Source organism: Callospermophilus lateralis, chromosome 7 (genome assembly GCF_048772815.1).
Source record: "Callospermophilus lateralis isolate mCalLat2 chromosome 7, mCalLat2.hap1, whole genome shotgun sequence".
NCBI lineage: Eukaryota > Metazoa > Chordata > Mammalia > Rodentia > Sciuridae > Callospermophilus > Callospermophilus lateralis.
In genome coordinates this window covers 38,548,175-38,560,272 of record NC_135311.1, presented here as the reverse complement: position 1 = coordinate 38,560,272, position 12,098 = coordinate 38,548,175, and the positions used below count along the sequence as shown (strand labels likewise).

Sequence of the window (12,098 nt, the reverse complement as noted above, 5' to 3'; positions counted from 1 at the left end):
CGTTGCAGAATCAGAGGTGAGACGTGTGTGTGACACGCGGAGCCGAATCTGCTCTGCTGCGAGGGCGCGCGGTGCCCCCCTTGCTTGCACTAGGTCAGCTCGGGTGTTGCTCATCCTTGTCTCTTCTGGTGGCAGTCAATAAGTGGGTGAATAAACACCTAAATAACATAGGGTGGAAGTTAGATGCTGTCATTAAGGGGAGGTTGATGTTTTGAGAGAGAATCATGAGTTTCCTTCTTTGGCCTTGATGAGGGACAGGGGTGCTGTTTTAATGACAGCACTAGCTCTGGAAGGAGCTGTAGCCCTGAAGGAGGGAAACTGAGGCAGCAGCATAAAGGGAAAGGTGGGAATCGGCAGCAGACAGTCAGAAATCTGGTTCCTGGAGGCTGCAATGACACCCAGAGGGAACACTGAGAAAGAACAAATCATCTGCAGTAATTGCTAGAAAAAATGATTACGAATTGTTTAATTTTTACAAAAATGGTATCTTGTGTACACTAAACAATTTATAATTAATGGAAGCATAAAGCTCAATCGTGGACACCAGGAAAGAGAACTGATGAAGAGCTGGCAGAGGGAGAGCGGCACCGTCAGGTGAAGCCCTGTTTTGAGAGAGTGGCAGTCTGTCGAGACTGGGCGTGGGAGGGAGGTTGGCTCACGAGCTGTGGGTTCTAGGTGAGCCATTTTAGAGAAAGGATGTGAGGAAGCCCCCTCAGAGAGCAAAGCCCTCTGATGAATTCTTTTCCTAGTACCACAGAGAGCAATAGATCACAGTAATAACAGATGCATGTGCTGATTGCTTATGGACGTAGTCTCAGCATGTACCCCTGCCCATGGTAGGCAGGACATCAGGGTAAAGAAAGTGACAAGCCAGCATGACCTCATCTGTGTAGCACCTCCATTTGGAGACTATGTTGCTATCTGTCCCTGATTGGAACTGTTTGGTTGCCACAGCACTTATACAGTAGACCACTTATCCACAGCTTCACTTCCCAAGGTTAGTTACCTAGAGTCAATTAATGTCTTGGAGTATCCCAGAAATTAACAATTTGGACATTTTCAATTGCTTGTCCTTCTGAGTAGCAACATGTTATACTGCTTGGCTTTCCGAGTAGCACCAGGAAATCTTGTGTGCCTCCCCCCCCCCAGCTCCATCCTTCTCAGGATGTGAATCATCTCTTTTTGCAGAGTATGCACCATGTATATGCTACCTGCCTGTTAGTCACTTATTAATCATCTTAGTTTCAGAGGCACTATCACTGTATGGCAATGCTATAATTCAGGTAACTTTTATTTTTTTTAATGACAGTTCCCAAGAATAATATTGGTGGTGGCAATTTGGATGTGCCAGAGAAGACATTAATTGTGTCCTTTCTGAAAAAAAGTAAAGAACCTGACTTAATAAGGAAACAAAAAAAAAAATCCTATGTTGAGGTGGCTGAGCCTCACAGTGAGGGCAGATCTTCCATGCACTGTGAAGAGGGGAAAGGGATTCGTGCTGGCTCCACTGTTACATTGTGGACTGCAAAGGCCATGGATGCAGTGTGACAGGGCTAAGTGAAGACAGAAAAGGTGCAGGGAACAGCTTCAGTGCTCTCCATGGTTTAGACATCCCCTCGGGGTCTTGGAAACTGTCTCCCGGGTGGACAGGAGAATGCTATGTCACTTGCAACCATCTATTTCTTTTTCCATCTTCACTGTGAGGCTGGAATCTTCAAGCCAGAGCTGCTCTTTTAATTTTATTTCCATGAAAAAGTGCGAGGACAGTGGCTGGCCCGTGCTGGCCCTTGGGCGTGACCTGCTGGGTGAATAAGTGAATCAGGCCTTGAGGAACTACTGACGTGAGCGTCCAGGGAGAGCACTGTGCACAAGCAAAAATTTGAAGGTTGAAAAAGTTTCATTTTTTCTGTTTTAAAGCCATTCCTCCTTTGTTCCCCCTGGTTTTCACTAGTTGTCATGGCCACCTAAGTGACACTACACTTCACCATCACCCACTCATCCTACCTCCCGTAGTCAGCTCCTGGGGTCAGGTGAAGGAGATGGTGGAGCGGCACCTTCGTACCCAGTGCCGAGCGGCCACTTTGAGATTGTCCGTCTCTGCCTGCTAGCTTTATAAAATCGCTGGGATCTATTGGACATGAGATTGCCTATTGAAGCCCTCATTAATTATCACTGCTTTCCGTCCCAGAGCCCCCTCTCCTGTGTGATCTTTTCCAAGCACTTCATTTTTATGAACTCTACTTCATTTCTTATTGAAAACGCAGGGTGGCAATGCCCGAAGAATCTTAATAGAAAAAAAAATGTTACCCGAGCTGTGGAAGATGGAATTCCAACATGCCCTGGGAGGACCCCCCTGGCCAGCACTCTGCACTGCTGCGTTCTCAGAGCAGGGGGGGTTCTGGGCCTGTGACCCGTTCATCTGTAGACGGCACCTTTCCTCACCTGGCAGAGTGCTAACGTGGTGCTGTGTACAGCAGTGATTCCAAACGGGAGTCAGGGTCCTTTAGCCAGCAGGCATGTTGACTTAGAGGACAGGATTTCATGACTTCTCTTGCAGATAGAAAAGTGGATTCGGAGAGATGAGCGAACAGCTGTAAAATTTCAAAGCATCATTTAGTAATGACTGCCTTTTAAGAGTAAGAACAAAAGCTGCGTATACAGCTTGCACTGCATACTAATCAAAATTTATTCATAAAGTTCAAGTTCAAACCTCACCGTGTCTAAATATTTTCATTATTTATTACAATTACCATATGCATGATTCATGTTACCTGTCTGCCTTGTTTTAGAGCTCTAGTCCTGCCGAAGAGCACTTGAGAAATTGAACAAATCTCTCCCACTAGCTTGTGATAACAATCCCAGCTGAGCTGAGTAGCGTCAGTCAGCAAGGTGCCAGGCTGCTCTGCGTATAAATGCTCATCGGATTGGGAAACAGTGCGATGCAGAAATGTATTAATTACTATCTTAGAGGCAGAAGGTAAGGAAAATTAGTCTTCATGTTATAATTTGAAAAAATGAGTCATGGTAGTTAATTAAGCTATCTAATACCTCAAGGCAAATGAATGCCTGCATCAATTCACAATTAACAATTCAAATAACCCCACTTTTAAAGTAGCCTTATAATACCTGTAGTTAAAATTGGAAGCTGAGGCTCTCGGTGCTGCTCTCAGTTGTCTATACATGTGTGTGCAAGGTGCATTTAGCTACACACCAGCTGCAAGGAGAGGCCTTCTCCTTCCCTTCTTCAAGACCTTCTTGGAATCCAGCAGGATACGTCACACATAGACAGCCCTTAATGAATTCTCAAAAATTACATTAGATTTCTCTTCTTTATCATCATAGTTTATTATGAAAATTTTCCCAAAAAAGAACGGAATGTGATGTTTAACTCCTTCAGAGGCCGTTGCAGTGGTGCTGGCTCAGTCTGTGAACTGTGTGCACCTCCAGGAGAAGACCCTGGTGAGAGCCACCGGGCCCTGCACCATGTCTGCCCTGGGAGGTATTAAAATGAACTCACCAAATTCAAAAGAAATCATCTTTGACAAATAACAGAAAATAGAGCTCTAATTATTAAATATAAATGAACATGTTTCATAAAATCTCATTACCTGGGTGAATCAGGTTTCTCATGTGGAAAACACAGATGATCAAATGTGTGTCCCTGTAATTCCCAGTCCTCTGTCTCCTAAGTTGACATCCCCATGCTTCCACAGTCTGCTGGATCGTGTACCTAAATGGGTGAAGTTTCTCAGTTTTCCAAGTGCATGAGCTGGCCTTTCGACTCCTGCCTCCATCTGCAGAGTGGCTGCCGCGGCTCTTGTTTTCCTTAGTCTAGCTAGCGATGTGCTCATGTGCTCAGGTTCCCAAGCATCTGTCTCAGCATATCCAGAGACTACTGGCTCTCTGCCTTGTCCCTTCCAGGGACCAGATTTATCAGACATGATCCAAAAGGCATCCCACCTTCTCTCCTGCCCAGGACATCGAGCCCGACCTGCGGTCCCCCGCTAGTCCCATCTGCCTCCACCTGCCTGGAGCCAGGCTTCTGGAGCAACCTTCTTAAGAACAATGTTCCCAGGCCCATGGTACCAGCGGGGCCCACCCAACCTCCATGTTCCTCACCTAAGGCATTTCAGCATTTCCCACGCGGCAGCCACCTCCTGCACCATCCTCCACCATGGACATGTCCATCTTGTCTGGCTAAAACATTTGCCCCTTCCTGGAGCCCTGGCTTGTTCTCAGCATGCCCACTCACCTCCTGCACCTGCTGATGCCACCATGGCAGCTCAGACCACACCTCCTGGGCCCAACTCCCGGGACTCCTCCCCAGGCCCTGGCCTACTGGATTCTCCTCCCTGTCCACACTGTCCTCAGGAATTACTTCTGCCTGCCTGCCTGTGTCTCCTTCCACAGAGGATGTGTTCTCACTAGTGGGTGAAATTCTCAGCTCTCCTTCCATCCCTAGTACCTAATGTGTCTCCACGTGATGAACACCTAGGAGACAGGCGACCTCGTGCCCTCTGGCCATCATCTGACCTATCTGCCTCATTTGAAGACTGGCTGTCCTCTGAGATGATGGATCTAAGCTAACTGTAGCTGCATGAGTTAGATGCTTATAAAATTAGGCCCCAATTTAGGCCATCTGCATAAACAAGCATTTGCTCAAACATATGTAGGAGTCAAACTTTTTAAATCATGTGGTTGACGGTGGCACCTACTGGCCATGTACAAAATTGCATCCAGGATCTATTGTGTTATAAAATCTGGGGCAGAAGATGTTCTCCTGGGAGTCAAGGTGGTGGGGGACTGTCATTGGCCACTGTGGTGTGGAGGTGGGCACTCCATCAGGGAAGCTGCTTCTGTCTCCTTTAAGAGCTGAAGGCCAGCCTGAGGGACACTGACTCCTGTGTGCACAACCCTCTCCAGGGCATAGGCCAGCCAACAGGGCTACTTGCTGTTGATCAGAAGCTTCCACTGTAGTTGGTTGGTTCACTATGGATCCCACCCTAAGACCGCCAAAGTCCATGGTGGTCAGAAATTGCCCGAGCATGCACGAGGAAGCATGCACCTTGTTTTAGGATTGGTCTCTGTTAAGCCTACGCACACGCAGCAGCACCTAAGATGCAAGCACACAGGACCAGCATTTCAGATCTTCCTTTTCAGTAATGTTGTGCTCCATTGGAATGTAACAATCAGTTCATCACAGTCCTTATCTACTGTAGACAGCAAAATTTAATTGGTATGCATTCACTCACCATGAAGAGTACATGAAACTCATGTACATATTTAAATCCAATAGGGATTGGGAAGTAGTCTACGGTCTCCTTAAGACGCTTTCATGTGCACTGTTGAAACTGGTCAGCCTGATAATCCCTCCTCGGGATGATGACCAGGACAGAACAGGAATTCCCTCCAGAAACCAGGTTAGAGCTTTCTGGGCCAAAGCACAGAGCTCAGAGTGCACGGACAGAAGCTCTTAGCTTGCCATCTGGCGGCTCCCACCTGTCCCCTTGAAAATGCACTTGCTAGGACAGGGGTGGTGCTTGTTGACTCTGAGGGAAGGTGTCCAGGTTAGCGGGGCCCACTCCTCCACAGTCCTGTCACCTGCCAACCAGCAACCTCCGTTCTCTTTAACTCCTTATTTATAGAAGGGGGAGCACTGTGGCATCTACCTGAGAGAGCCTTCAGGTACTTACCAGGTGGGTCTGACACATGCTGTATGCTCAGGAAATGCGGTGGTTTTGATTTTCAGCCTTGAGCGCACAGCCAGCCATTCCCATCTCATCGGTGAAGCTCAGACCTCAGCACTTCAGCCCTGTTCCCCCCTCCTCCAGAAGTCCTCCTTACTCCTTTGTGTGGGCGAGGTTCTTATTTTTTCTCGGGGTCACGTCGTCTCTTCTGTACCTTCCTGGATGCATTGGCAGGTGCTGACACCCACCATGTCTGATGACTACCTGCCATTGTCTCCCCTGTGGCCTGCCATTTAATCACCACAGCTGCCTTGAGTGTGTCCAGCTTCACGTGCTCTGAAGGCTGAAACCTCTCTGGGAACTAGAACCAGGGATACTCGTTACTGGCTAATGATTTCTCTCCCCTCAGCCAACTCCTGGTGCCTCTGTCCTGGAAAGTACACACTAAGCATCCCACACGTGTTTGTAGATGTGCACAGATGTAACAGAGCACAGGGAGCAGGTGTGTGGAGGGAAGGAGGAAAGAGGTCATCACTCCTGCAATTGCCTCTGGGGAGTCTCCTTCAGAGCCTGGGTATTTGACTAGAGGACATTAGCTCTTGCTGGCCTCCCGATGCAGTGAGTGGACCTGCCTCACCTTCTCCTATCAGCCTCCTTCTGCTGGGAACACAGAGAGAGGTTGGGGGTGGAGGGAGACACTGGCCTCCTGAGGAGTTCCTGCTACTCTCTATAGAATATGTGGGTGAGCCTGGACGCCAAGGCCAGGTGCAGGCATCTGCTTCCAAAGGTCCTATGAGTACCTGTTGACCACTGCACTGAAGTATGGAGGAATCAGGGCCATCGCTGGGAAGAACTCTCAACCTGAGTGTAAGTCTAGTGTCACCAGGAGTCCTGGGGTCAGCCAGATCTTGGTTTCTGTCCTAAACTGCATAAACCTTTGGAAAAGTTGCTTAAACCCTTTGAAGCCTCTTCCTTTCCAAAACAGGAAATGACTACCATGCAATTATTGAGCTTTGACATGCATCAAATAAAATGGTGTATGTAAGATGCGTGGCACACAATAGGCACCCATGCTGACATTCAGAGGTATTCAGTAAATGCAGCTGTTCTGTCCTCTGTTATTATTGTTTTGCTAATAAAATTAAGGGTGCCAATAATTATACGAGCGGCAGTCATTATTGAAACTCTAGGGACACAGTGAGACTCATGAGAGCCTCAGAGTGGAGCCCCCTCCCCATCACACTCACCATCTGCCCCTGGACTTCTCAGCACCCTTTCGTCAGGTGCAGGAGGTGAAGGACATCTCAGTTGGTTCTAGGTTCCTGTCCACTGACCGCCGGCTGACTTCATGAAGACCCCACGATTTCTCTGTGTGAAGGTGTGGGGGGAGTGCCTCAAGCAGCCCGTCCACCTCTTGACCTCATAGGGCTGGACAGGAAGGAAAGGGGAGGTCACCATGTACTGACTGCTGCAGCCCCAGGGGAAGGGCTGCTGCCTGCTGGCCGTCTCCCACAGGCAGCAAATAGCTTCTGAGCAACATAAGAAGGAAGTTCACTGAGAATCCATTAAACTCTACTCCAGAGGCTTCTTCAGATGTTTATTTTTCCAGAGCTTCTCCTCCCATCTCATTTCTATTCCTCCTCTCTCTTTCTTATCCTTCATTCATCTCAGAGTAATCTGACTTGACTGTGTGGTGAGTTGGGCTTTCATTTCTTAATGTGGCCAGATTCCCCTAAAGCCAAGATGCCTGGGAACACAAGGTTATCAAAAGTGCCTTGCTCTGCGACCACCAGGTAATGAGTGAGTCATGGCTCATTCTGGCCCTATCATTTATCTATCTATCATCTAACTGTCTATCTATCCATCACCTATCTGTCTATCATCCACCCACCCATCTAATTCAAAATTACCTAATTATGTTCCTCTTTACATGGAACCATGAGCTCCTGATAGTCCTTTGTCAAAGCCAGTAACTTCTGGATCCTTGCATGTTGAACATCCAACAATTAAAATCCCCTGTATAATATTCTCAAATGGATTTAGTTTTGTAAAATTATTTCACAGCTAAATACTGTTCTTCAGCATTCTTCTATTATCTATAATGTGTCCAGGATTTTCATAATGCTAGTAGTGAGGACACAGGAACAAGAAAGGGAACAGCCATCTCACAGTTATGTTTTGATTTTTCAATGTCTTATTTATTTATTTATTTATTTTGTGTGTGCACATGCAGTGCTGGGGTGGAACCCAGGGCCATGTGTGTGCTAAGGGAGCACTCTACCACTGAACTCATCCCCAGTCAAATGTGGGTTCATTTGGATGCCTTGGCCTAAGACTAAATTAGGTTGCAAAGTAGAAGGGGATTATCTCTCTCAAAATGCCATCATGGAAGCAAGACTCCTTATACACTGTCAGGTTGTTCAGGACTGACACAGGCCTGCATGGAGCTGAGTTTGTCGTGTCCCTTGAACACCTGGGTACTGGGCAGTGCCTGCACAATGTGGGCCTTGGCCTTCGGATGTGACCAGTGCACACAGGGTCCAAGCAGCCGATCATGGGGACTTGGAAGACCCTGTGGGGTCTGTGAGGGAGCTGTGTGCAAGTTTCCTTTCTACAGGTAGAGGCCTCCTGGGGGCAATGGTGGCTGCCTGAGGACTGATGAAGGGTGGCCTCTGATGCACCACCCTGAAGTCCCTCATCCCCAGTGGAGCGACTCACTTTCTGCTGTCAGAGCTGTTCCTTGATGGGAGTCTGTGACAGTGTGTGAAAACTGGTGTCTGCTGCAGACTTAGGACTTCCTTTGCAGTGAGATCAGTGCCTGTCATTGTTTTGTCCCTATCTTGTCTATGAGCACTTGTGCTGCTGTTGCAAACCTTTAGTGCATGCATGTTGGTTAAATGAAGAAAGAGGCTAATAGGCCAGTTTCATAGGGTAGAGCTCATGAGCAGATATTGTAAAACAAACTCTTTCACTGAAAAAGAATATCAGGATGGTCTCAGTGTTTTGCAAAATTGGGTCTTGCCAAATTGAGAAGTCTTTGTTAAAAGATTGAAGGGAGGAGAAGTTTACTGGATTTGAGTTCACAACAGGCAAACTCAGTCATAGACAAAAGGACTCAGATATTTTCCCCACCATTTAACCATCAAATCTTATTGGAGAAAGGGAACCTACTGAATTATCATTAGTTATTAATATCATAGTGTGATTTTAATGATCATTAGCATTTTGAGAAGCCCTCATCTGTCAGGGCAATGCAAGAGGAACAACTGTGAGTCTGATAGACCAGCCTGTGTCCTCTTGGGGTTGCCAGCTCCGAGCCTGGGCTGGTGTCCTGGAGGCAGACCAGCCCATATCTGCTTGGGGTCGCCAGCTCTAGCCCTGGATGGTGGACACTCTGCAAGTGCTGGCTTTCAGATATCAGTATCTGCCATCATTCTCGTCCACGTACTGCGGGGCGCTTTTGAGCCATGATCTCACTAAATCTTCACAACCCAGCCAGCCTGGCTGCACCCCATTTCCAGGTGAGGAAACTGAGGCAGGTGTTTTCTGACTTCTCTGAGGACAGACAAGCGGTGGAGAGGGCTGAGCCAGGCCCCCTGACCTGAGGCATCTGCTCTCCTGTGTCTGCCCTTGCCCATGACTGCTAACGCTGGAGGTGGTGCAGGCTTTAACCCACGGGGCTGCAGGGGAGAGGTCTCCATGAGAGCAGTAGGCAGGACCGTCTGCAGTGTGGGGTGTGCCCAGGGAGGGTGGCCCACAAGTGCTTGGGAACCTTCTCCTAGACAAAAATGAACAAGAAGGAGCCTCACTTCCATTACTAATTTGTCTGAGAGAAGATGAGGTGCCTGTGGTGCCCCTGGATGATGGTTTTATTAGGTGCCTGAGCAGAACCATCACGTTCCAGGTTCATCTTAGCAATGGTCTTATTTTGCCTATTTTCTTTCGCCTGTAAGAAAAATCAGCAAATATGTTTACATAACTTCCACTGAAGTTAACAAAATACCAAGGGCGTGGGGTCTATTTTTTTCAGATAATGACATGGGCTTGGCGTGTAGAATATTAAGTGTTGTTAGTGCTGCTTTCCACACTGAAGTGAGCTCTGTACTCATGCCTGGCCATCAATTACCTTGTGGGTTCCCTTGCACTGTTGGAAAATCGAATACATAATTCTGTCCAACCAAGTTGAAAAATATTTAGCCATAAAAAATAAACAAAACGACCAGTAAACTACTTTTGATTGTAACTGGCTGACATATCTAATATGCATTTTGCAATACTGGGTTTATTATTATGTGTTTGTTAAAATTTTGTATTTTGATCCTTATATTTTTAAAACACAAAAAACCATAGGATTTGTCACTATTTATTGTGCTTTGAACAGTTGTTGGAGGAAAGCAGAAAAAATATTAAATACCAAAGGGTAAATCAATTAAGAAGTTGAGTAGGTTGGATCTGAGAATCGCACTAACATTTCTCAGGGGGTCTAATCCTGAGCTTAGGTTGTCAGTCTCGAATATAAAATCTTTGGGGGAAACAGCACGCGCACAGGTATAAACACAATCTCTCTGGGTGTAGTGATAATGAAAACCAACTTATTCCTTGGCTGGTTTTTGGGGAGTCAGGGTACAAGCCATAAGCTGACAGTGCCTGAAGATTTAGCCATGCAATCTCTGAGACGTAAGCCCTAAGACGAAATGCAGGCTACATTCTCATTGATAAAGAAAGCCTTCATATGTTTACAGAAATGTTCCAAAGAATCTTGCAGGAAATGTTCCAGGGTATTTTGAAAACCAGTCAGCTTATCTTAAGTGCATTTAATTTTACTTGACTGAAGAGATTTCTTCAAAGGAAAGAGAATCTCTGAGGTGCTGTCTGCCCTTTTGGACAGCCAGGCAGTTGGGATACTGAGGCAGACTGCTCTTTGTCCTGTTGCCCAGGGTTAGGGTTAGGATATAATGGAACTGGAGCAATGAAATAAATATTCATTGCTAAATCAATGTAAGTTACAAAAACAAATGCAAAAAATTAATAAATTTGGGTGGGTAAGTTTTCAGTTTTTCAGTTCCATAGATTGCACAGGAGTGAAATCTTTGCTTTCTTGATCTTTTCTTTCATTGCTTAATGAAAGAAATTAATCTGGTTGATTAATCCTAATGACAAGGGCATTCCAAGAACACAAATTTAGATTTTTTTTCTCTATTTTTAGTGGACTAGAAACCAATAAATATAAAGCTATGTGTGGTTAGTGGGAGATCCTCCAGCACTCTGGGTTCCCGGGTCCCTGCCCTCCAGCGCCCAGGGCCACAACCACGCCAGGCTGGGTCCGACTCAGCTCTTCAGGCTGCTCAGGTTCTTTCCCCAAGTCTGGTTCCCTCATCTGGAGACTGACAACAGGACTTTCAGGACCCAGCAACTGCGGCATTAACACGTGCTTCCACAGAGCACAGCCAGAGTCCATATTTGTTAAGGACTGGGTCTTTCTCTGTTTCCCAAGGCACACAGTTTTGGACCAGAATTGGCTTTTGACCTTGGCTCCGGGACATGGTGGTATCAAAGACCCGACTGAGAGAAGGAGAACAAGTGGGGGCTGGCACCAGAAGCGGTTCCCTCTGCCTTGTCTCCCCTTTGCTCTGCCACCAGTGGTTAAGAGATGCCACACCTCTGTGATGGGCTGAGCATAATGCCTTCCAGGTCCATCTGCCTTGCTGTCCATGTGGAATTTTCTTGTTTACTAAGTTGAATGCCATGCTCTTGTGTGCAAGCACCCATGCTTTAACCCACTCACCCAAGATGACACATGAGATGCTTCTGCTTCTTGGGTGCTGAGAACAATGCTGCAGTCAGCCCTGCGTGCTAGCAACTCTCTGAGATCCTGATTTCACATCTTCTGGTGTACACTGGGAACGAGATTTCTTCATTACAGGGTCATTCTAGTGATTTGAAGAGTCTCCATACTGCTCTCCACCGTGGATGCACCACTTTATATCCCTATCAACAAAGACACTCATCTTGCTAATCCTGAGCACTCAGCACTTGTTAAATTCTGGTTTTCATCATGGTGCTCCTAACAGGAGTGAGGAGGTCTCTCACCAGGGTTTTGCTTTGTGTTCCCCTCATGCTTAGTGATATTCTGCACCTGTTCCTGTATGGTTGGCTGTTTGTGCATACTCTTGGAGAAATGCCTATGCAAGTCATTCACTCATATTTTATTCAATTAATGGTTTTGCAATTATGCTGTAGAAGTTCCTTTCCTATCTTGGATAGACCCTTAGTCAATGGCGTGACTTGAAAAGACTCTTCCCATTCTGTAGCATTCCTGTGCCTTCTGTTGACTGCTCTGCTCTGCTCTGCAGAGCCATTGGTTTGACCTAGTCCCTCTTGTCTTTTTGCTTCTGTTTCCTGTGCTTTTTG

General features: G+C 46.7%; 1 pseudogene; it reads right to left on the bottom strand.

Moving 5' to 3' along the window:
* The window catches only part of LOC143404205 (cTAGE family member 15-like), a 106,486-nt pseudogene extending 95,377 nt beyond the window's left edge, over positions 1-11,109 (bottom strand).
* Positions 11,110-12,098: the final 989 nt, after the last annotated feature.